The following is a 9,349-nucleotide window of genomic DNA, read 5'->3' as shown; positions in this document are numbered from 1 at the left end:
AAACTGAGCAAAATCTTTATGTAAGGATTTTTCGAAATCTCAAAAACAACCGAAATATGCGCGTATGAAGAAAAGTAAAAAAGGGACAAGATTTTATAAATAACCAATTATCTAACAGGTGAATAGGTCGCAATAAAATGACCCGAGGGATTTCCAGATCTAAATCCATGTGATTTTTATCTGTGGGGTTATATGAAAAGTTTGGTGTTTACAATTGAAATTAGCACAGTGACAGAGCTGCGTGAACGGATAGAAAATGCTGCAGAAATAATTCTAGGAAAAAGATCTCTTCTAATAACATGTACAGGGTCATGGATAAGGCGAGCGACACTTTGTGTAAATGAAACCAATGGCGACATTTTCGAATATCTTTTTTGCCAGTCCTGGAATGAGTAATAATTAAAGGTTTTGTTGTTTATTAAACTTTCCAATCAATAAAACTTAAAGTTTCTGGTAAGAATAATTAACGAATCTCTGGCGAGTTGCTTACTACTGTGCTAAATCTCGCAATATCTGAAAATATTCGTTCAGATGACATAATTTGCTACCACAACGTCGGATAAGGAAAAAATAATAATATCCGATAAAACCAAAAAAAAAAAAGAAAAAATACTTGAATGGCAAAAAACAATATACATAGTGCCAAATTCAAAGGTTTTACATGGTGTTCTAAAAAACTGTCTTTTTGGCCTCCTATTTAGTTCATGTGTTGATAAATATCGAGGAAGTAAAAGCGGATTTTCATTGAATTTTTGGCGTAGAATTCAGCGCCGTAGTTCGTTTTTTCTACATCATGCAGTTTAGCTGTAATTAACTATAATTTTGGTTTTTTAAATGGATCGCCCTATATATTTTGAATGATCTCGTCAATAGCTTTTAAAAAAGCGATTAAAAGATTTTATTTTTTTGTAATAAAAAAGATTAAAAAAGGGCACTTTCACATTGGCTTTCTCTTTCCCGCACGAGCAAAGTCTGAATGTCCCTCAAAAAACGTCTGATGTTCCATCGAGTGTGGAACACTCTGTATTAATTCAGGAAAAAAAAATTGCAATCCATGGGGGACCAAGATTTTTAATAAATTATAATCATTTATAAATAAAAGAAAAACAAAAATGTCTTATCTTCCTCCTAGCGAAGGAGTTTGACATTGGATGTGAACCTTTTCAAAGAAAACAGTGAGGTTTATCTGTCCCCTCCGTTTTAAATATTCGATAGACATTCTATTGTATCATCATCGAAATTCTTATCTTTTCTAAGAGAAATCTTGTTCACAGTGTGTCTAATTTCAAGACCACCATTTTTGGTACAATTTGGTAGCTACCCACCTACGCAACTTTGCATGCGTTCTGTCACGGTTGTCACATGGTGAGTTTAGAATTTGGAACACCCTGTACCTAACCGAAATCGTCAACCGCACTTGACCAAAAATCGATAATTAGGAAGCTAGATTATTTCTAATGTCTCTTAATAGGTCGATTTTACGTCATGATTAACTGAAAAAGGGTCACCAGAGTTATACATAGATTGACCCCCTCGAGTGGCTCTTTCGGTTTCTTGCTATGTGTTGTTGCGATTGAACATTTTTCAGAGCTTTAATTCAATAAAACTGTCATAACTGATAAACTCATCCTAATAAATTGCTACCCAATTTGTTTGCACCAAAGAGGATATTACAGTTTTCCACAGCTACCTGTGGGAGGATGTGGGAAGCCAATAATTGAACCTTATTTTACTTAGATTAGATAAACTCCGCTGACAAACAAGCGGACAGACGCAAAAGAAGCCTTTTGAATTGTAAATATAATGCAAATGGAAATTTTAGCTCTTCTACGTGTTCGCATTGAGACATAGACGTGTCCAAGGCACTCCAAGGTGGCGACCTTTTGTCATGTCACGAAGATGCGCGTTTTCTGCATGCTTGGCCGGGTGCTAAGCGTTGCAGCGAATGAACTTTCAATGGAATGCGGCCCCCGAGGAACTACACCTGGACGATGGGTTTCTGTCTACCATGGCCCAACACCATTAATGGGTTTTGTCTGTAGTTAGGTCTGTACGATCTGTTTCCATATCGGAAGTGATCATTCTTGCCACGTTAGGAGTTTTTTGCGTTGCATAAAAGTACGTAATCACTTTCATATTGCGAGTAAGTACTACCACGATTGCAGTGGACGTCTTTGATACCTTCATTGGTGCAGGCACGTGCCGGTAACGGGCACTAGAAATATGAAGTTTCGTGGTAACAAAAGTGCGTTATGGCATCAACGAATTGTGGTTACGAAACCGCGCTTCATTAAGATCAATTTCCTCGACCATTATGAATGTGTGGCTGAATATGTTTGTTATAGTAGTATTACATTAGAACCCCCAGTGACAGTAACCGCACTAATGACATAATGTATTCATATATCGGGATTAGGCAATTGCATAAGATCTCACGAGACGATTCCCAGCTTTTACTCTTCAACTCTCGTACCGAACCCGTCAAGTAGTATTTGTCTCCATTTAAAAACCCATTAAGTAAACGTGATCTTCAACGCGTGTAGCCTGCTTTCTACCATTAAACGAGGACCTTCTTCTCCTCCATTGTTCCTTGCCCACATTATTGGCCATAATAGGCCTAATTTAAGTCTCTTAACAATAACCCGCGACTGCACAAGCGTAATTAAAGTCAACGGGGGGTCAGATCCGACCATAATTTGTTAAGATTGTTTTTTCCGAGTTGCCCCTCAAGTGGGTGGATCGAGATCGCGGACAAATAAATGCATTTCGACGTTATCGGTTTGGTAATGGAATTTTCGATGTTCTCATTGTGTCTAAATCGTGCGACGATCATGTGAAAGTTGAGGAGTTATGGCCCTCTGAAGCGCCCAGGGAGATAAGTGAGGTACGCGCTACTGCGGAGCCGTGAAAGACGATACGAAGAGTATCTAGATAGGCCGAAGTTCCTACTTCCGCTACTAAATACGGGGTGTTACAGAAGTCCGGATCGCTACTTCAGGAGCGTAGTCTGCGCGCCTATTTAAGATAAAAGGTCGAATGCACATATAGCGGCCCGCACTTGTAACACCCTGTACATCTATTTAGCCAATTTAGTAGGTAGGTTGGTAAAAAAGTATTTCATATAGTAATAGATATGTTCAAAAGTGTCTTGAGATGAACAAAGTTTCTAGTGCAGTAACTTGTGTGATTTCGCCAAGCCGCCCGTGTGGTAATGCTGGGGATAGGTATTTTACTTTTTATTTTTGCCAATAACTGACGTGAAATGGCAAAATTTAAATTCATGCTTCGCGTTAAAAACCGTTCTAAAATAACCATTTTTGCATGCGATTTCCACAGGTAATTCGGCCTCGGGGAACAACCGCTAAAGACTCATTCACATGGCAACGTTCAAATATCAAAACGTTTTCAGGTTTATGTATGTTTTCCCTCGTTGAAGTTGTTTTCAAAATTTTAGCGTAATCTTCGGAGGTGGACGTCTATTCAATGGTATACCCCAGAACTACCTTCCTTGGAAGGCCCTGCTGCTTTGGGTCGCGTGACACAATATTTTTTACGACTAACTTTATTTGATACTTTACTCCTTTTTTTATATTTTTGGTTACAAAGCAAAATGAGATAAACATGTTTTCATGGCCACTGATATTTTTCAAAGTTTTATGGTGTTATTTTGAAGACAGAGTGATCGGTAAAATGGTTTTAGGCCAACAACAAGCTGAGGTCAATTTTCCGGTCTTGGCCGGCAAAACATTACTTTCAGGTAGAAAAATTGAGCAGAAAGCTTATTTTCTGGCTTGCCTCAAAGGAAACGTTAGACCGGTTAGATTCTTTGAGATACTCAAAAAGTGACTATACGTAGTTAGTTCTTGGATCATGTAAAAGTATCTAAGGAACTATAAACAGCTATATACTCCAAAGTATTTTTATGAGATATTTTGTTTCTTCGTATTTTACGTTACTGAACCCGAGTTTAGCGATTCTTTAACCTGAACTAATATCGATATTTCGTGTTGGTGGTGTATCGAATTACAAGGTCTAATGTTCTAAAATTATCGTGAATAAGTTTCGATGAAATCGCTATGCACAGAACGATTATCAATCAATTTCCAATTGGACAAGTCTTCCTTGAATTTCAGTTCATCTAACTGGCTCATTTGCAAATGTATTACTGTTTTAATTAATCATTTAGAAGCGGCGTTTTTGGAATCGTAAACAAATTTTTAATACAGATGAAATTCCTGCGGTTTCAAGCCATGGTTCATTTTTCCCATCGGAGCTTCTAAGAATGTTCAATGGTTTTAGACTGGATTTTCAGGCTTTTTCCGGGATTTTCCAGGAATTTCGGGAAAAGCCTAATAGCTACGCACATTAGCTGCAAATCATCGAATCGCAATTATCCACATCGAAATCGTCTAGCCAGCTCATTTACAAATTTATTGCTGTTTTAATTAATCATTTAGCGGCAACGTCATTGATATCATAAACAATTTTTTTTTATGTGTATAACGTTCGGGATAATAGTCACATTGGTTGTATGCGTGAATTTTAGGTGTTTTTCCAGGAAAAGCCTAATAATTATGCCTATTAGCCAACACCAAAGCGAAATCGGTGCGTGCCAACAACCGAGGGCAAAACCGCTTTATTGTGTGTTTATTAGAATAGAGGCACAAAATAGCATGTGGGCTTATTAGGAAATTCGCACTAACCGACAAAAACCTTAAAGCGAATTCAAATTTATTCGCCCAATTATGGAATAAATAAATTGCAGACAAACCGCATCGAAACGACCTTTGAAGGCGCTTATTACTGCCGCGCCAAGTACAATACCCGTTAGAAATTTTATCCTCTTTCCAATCTGGTTTTCCGAGAATTCAGTGCGGGCCTAAGGCCGTAAGTACGGACAGAGGGCAGTACCTAAACCATTATTTTCAGTACCATAATAGTTTGCACTTCGTTTCGAAAGCGCCGCAGCCACACGCAGATTGCATGGGAGTAGATTGAAGTTTGCTTGCGCCTTTGAGAGCTTTAGTGCGTGACTCTTTGTGCCATGTTTCAAGGTTTGTTTTCACCTTCTATAATTAACTTAAAGTTTATTCTGGAGTCGGTTAGTGTGATGTCACTGCTTAGGAAAGCTAAAGCCAAGTAGGAAATACTTTCTCCTGCTTGTAAGTAAAGAGTAGGTATGACGTTATCCTCCATCATTCGAGGTAAAAATAGTTAGCTGTAGTCGATATAGCTATAAGGAAATGCATTGACCTTATCTTTCACAATTTGGGAGTCCATATATCAGCACCACCTACAGCGACTCTACCGTGTTACAAATTTTTATTTTCTTGATAACAAATTTGACCTCAGTCTAAATCGCCGTATTATTGAGTTTTGCTTCAGTGACTTGGAACCATTCCTAGTGATTAAATTGAATGTATTAATGTACGTTTGACGCGGATTGTTCATTTTTTCCCCAGTTATTTCGAAAAAACCGGAGAATTGGGAGGTGTTATTCGTGTTTAGAAAATAACGGGCACTTTTTGAACGATTTTTGCTACTTACGTGAGCTCGGGTTAATGGAAAAACGATCGCGCAGTACGATTTACGTATTACGATTATTAAAAAAAATCATTTATTTAACTTTTGTAATGCAAAACTGGCATGCAAAGTAATGAAAAATTGAAGAAAAACCATATATTTGCGCAACTAAGTAAGATATATCAATGAAATTACAATAAAAAGTAGTCTTAAAATCGACAAAAAACCTATCAAGACTGTATTTAGAAAGAAAAGCTGATGATCACTCTTGACAAATGAACTGTTATAGAGTGAAAATAAGGCTGTCCTATTGACGCTCATATAAAACTGCAGTGGGCAATTTCACTCACTAAATGTCAGCTCCACTAGTGAGTTATCTCACGAGTCTTTCAAAGAAAAGAACACCCAATTATCCCGATTCCGGACGATGAATGTCTTATTTGTCGCCGTGCTGCCAGACGACTGAATCATCGAAGAAACAATATAGGCACGAAAACGCACAAGAAACTTTACAATCTGCCTTTTGTGAAGCTACGAGTCGTGGGCCAAACTATAACGGCGCTACTATACGCAAAACGGAATAATATACAGTGTGTCTAATATAAAGATATGTCAGATGTCGAAGATTTTCCAGGTATCATGAAAAGAATGCGAAATTCATTTAGTTAGGCCAAATCTATCAAATTGAACTTCGGATAAGTTCAAAACGCGGAAAATTGCATTGAATTGAACCAGAACCCTCCAAAACGATAATATTACTCTGAAATCCTAAAATCGATGCAAATTGCATAGAGTCCTTTATGGGGACCTGGACAGTTTAGTGGTTGCTCTCTAGATAAGCTACTGAAATTTTGAGGAACAACAATAATTTAGAGTTTCATAAGGCGTTAAATACATTGTGTTCGTTCACAAGTTAATTTAAATAAAGAAGCCAAATGGAAAGGAAAAGTTGCTTGTCGGTCTAACCCCGGTGAAATAAAATAATATACAGTGTGTCAAATATAAGGATATATCTCATGTCCAAGATTTTTCAGGAACCTTTCAAACATTCGCTTACCAAATATCAGTGATACGGCACTCATTTTTGGTCAGTAAACGGCACTAGACGACACTCACGTTCAGTCACTGAATGTTACCAATAGTAGAGATGCATCTCACAGGTCTTTGAACCAAAAGAACCCTCGATTATGCCGATTAATAATTCCAGATTACGAACATCTTGTTGGTCACCGTCTTGACACACCACTGAATCATCTAAGAAAGGATATCGGTGCGAAAACATACAAAAGCCTCTACAATGTGTTTTTTTGCAAATCTACCAGTCATAGCTCGAACGATACCTACGATACAATGGCTTATAAACATTCAAAAAATTTCTACAGCTTTTTTGCTAGCAAACAGCTCCCCGGTCGATTCATGGTAACGATCCACGACACGGAATAAAATATATTTGAATTACATATTATATTTATGCCTGTTAGGGATAAGGAAGGTTAATGCAGTAAAGGATAATTTCATTTCATTTCATCCTCATGCTGGACATGTTAATTTTTGCACACCCTGTATATGAATTAAAATTTCTACATATTGGAAATATAGGAAGTTAATTCGGTAAATGAAGTTAAATTGGAAAGGAAGCTATAAACGACATCTGGAAAAGCCTTCTTTAAATGGTTTGAGCACGGCAAATGCTTTGATGGCCCTTTGATAAGAAAATAATTGAGGTTTCCAGGCTGAACAGAACAAAGAGTAGAAACCATAACAATAAAATTTTTGTTACACCTTGTGGAACCAGCAGCATAGAAAGTTATATTGCCGACATAGGACCCATAAAAATGATTTGAGGTGCTTATGTTCAAAATTTCACTTGTGCACTCCTTTACATTTAGAGTTGATGAGGGGCTCCTCTCGGGATCCAAGATAAGGAGGTCTAAGACGGTCCATACACTGCTTTTGAAGTTCTTAGTTTTTTAAATTGCCGTCATAGACCACTTTCCAGAAATTCTTTTCTTTAACGTACGGAATTAACAATCTTAAAATCAGGTGACTAATTGCTGAAAGTTCCAGAACCGAAATTCGTTGAAAATTATGACGTTCGTAAGAAAAACTATTATCTGCTGTACTTTTTACGTTTTATCGCGCCATTTGCTTAAAAAAGTGCCCTGACAATGTCTTATTTTTAACTCTCTGCGATGATCGCTCTCTGAATTATTCAAGATGAACGAATATCGAACTTTTTGTATTTCTTTTTGTCCGAAAGCAGCCGGAACTGTACAAATCTCGACGTATCGTCTTATTGATCTCTAAATTGGCGAGCTTCTTTTTAATTTAACCATCCTCGCATCTTACCATTTAAGAGATTGCCATGAGGAAAGTGATACTTTACCGTATGCTGATTGCAGTTGCAACCGAGTTCGGAAGGCACTTTCGTATGTGTTAGGTACAATATTTTTCCTACTAGCGACCATATACGTGTTAATTTTGTTGTTTTCTGCGAGTTCAATTAAATACCTGTATATTTTAATTTATTCGGTCAAGGGCCTAATCTTTGTGATATTTTCCAAATGATATTTCTTTAATCTTCTACGTGTAATTAGAATAATATCGTGTCTAGTTGTTGATTAAATACGTTTAAAAAATTAACGAGTATTATTGCAAGTTTACGGCCCGTTGCCGTGAGCGACGGGCCGTAAAGATATAACAGCGTCCGCTGAAATTGTTGTATTTTCTCCCATGGAAACTAAGATGTAAACAAACAGTTTCGGCGCACTTGTGCGTAAACATGTTTTTTAGTTATAAAATTGATTTTTTTCCGTCGTGTATAAGTACCGTTAGAGAAAAATGTGGGTTGCTAATAATGTAGCCTTTCCTATTTTTTTATACGCCACGTATACGCCTGGACAAACTGGTAAAATGCGCAAGAAAAAGTTAGTGTTGAGGTATTTCAGCGATTGTTGGAAGGCGAATACACTTACGTAATTACCTAGAATACATTAATATTAGTACAATAAACTCGTTTTATCCCACTCATTTATCATCGACATTACATTTTTAATGTTTATCTGAAAAAATAAAAAATGAAAACAACTGTAATTATCCGGTATATGGCGGAATACTGGTTTACTGTTATGGTATTCGGCCGAATAGCTAAAATTACGCCTGTGGACTGCATCCATTCATGGCTCATAATGCGACAGGAGGACAATGATTATTTAAAAACACTTGATGATAGAATGTTCGGTCTGGAACTTTCGCTACTGGGCGTCTGTTTAAGAACAAAAAAGTCCAGATCCGTATTTAAGAAGTTGTTTTCAACTTTCGCTACTGGGCGTCTGTTTAAGAACAAAAAAAGTCCAGAACCGTATTTAAGAAGTTGTTTTCAACTTTCGCTACTGGGCGTCTGCTTAAGAACAAAAAAAGTCCAGATCCGTATTTAAGAAGTTGTTTTCAACTTTCGCTACTGGGCGTCTGTTTAAGAACAAAAAAAGTCCTGATCCGTATTTAAGAAGTTGTTTTCATCTTGACTTTTCAAAAGACATAAATAATTAATAGTTCCTTCGACTTCACAAATCAATGGCCACTTGGCGTAGGTAACGGGTAAAGGGCTCTAAATATGGTTAATTTTTTTGAAACCCCTTCAAAATTTCAATTTACTAACGCGCGTTTTTTGAACCCAAAAAAATAGTAATAATTCAGACCCATATTTAACATCAGTTAACCTTTTTAAGTGATCGTAGATAAAATCAGTAACTTGTCATATGCAGTGTAATTAGAAATGTACTTTGCACCAATTATGTGTTTCTGGTAAGTATCTGGGAAAGTGTCA

The sequence above is a fragment of the Euwallacea similis genome, chromosome 20, assembly GCF_039881205.1.
Source record: "Euwallacea similis isolate ESF13 chromosome 20, ESF131.1, whole genome shotgun sequence".
NCBI lineage: Eukaryota > Metazoa > Arthropoda > Insecta > Coleoptera > Curculionidae > Euwallacea > Euwallacea similis.
This window is presented reverse-complemented; position numbering follows the sequence as displayed.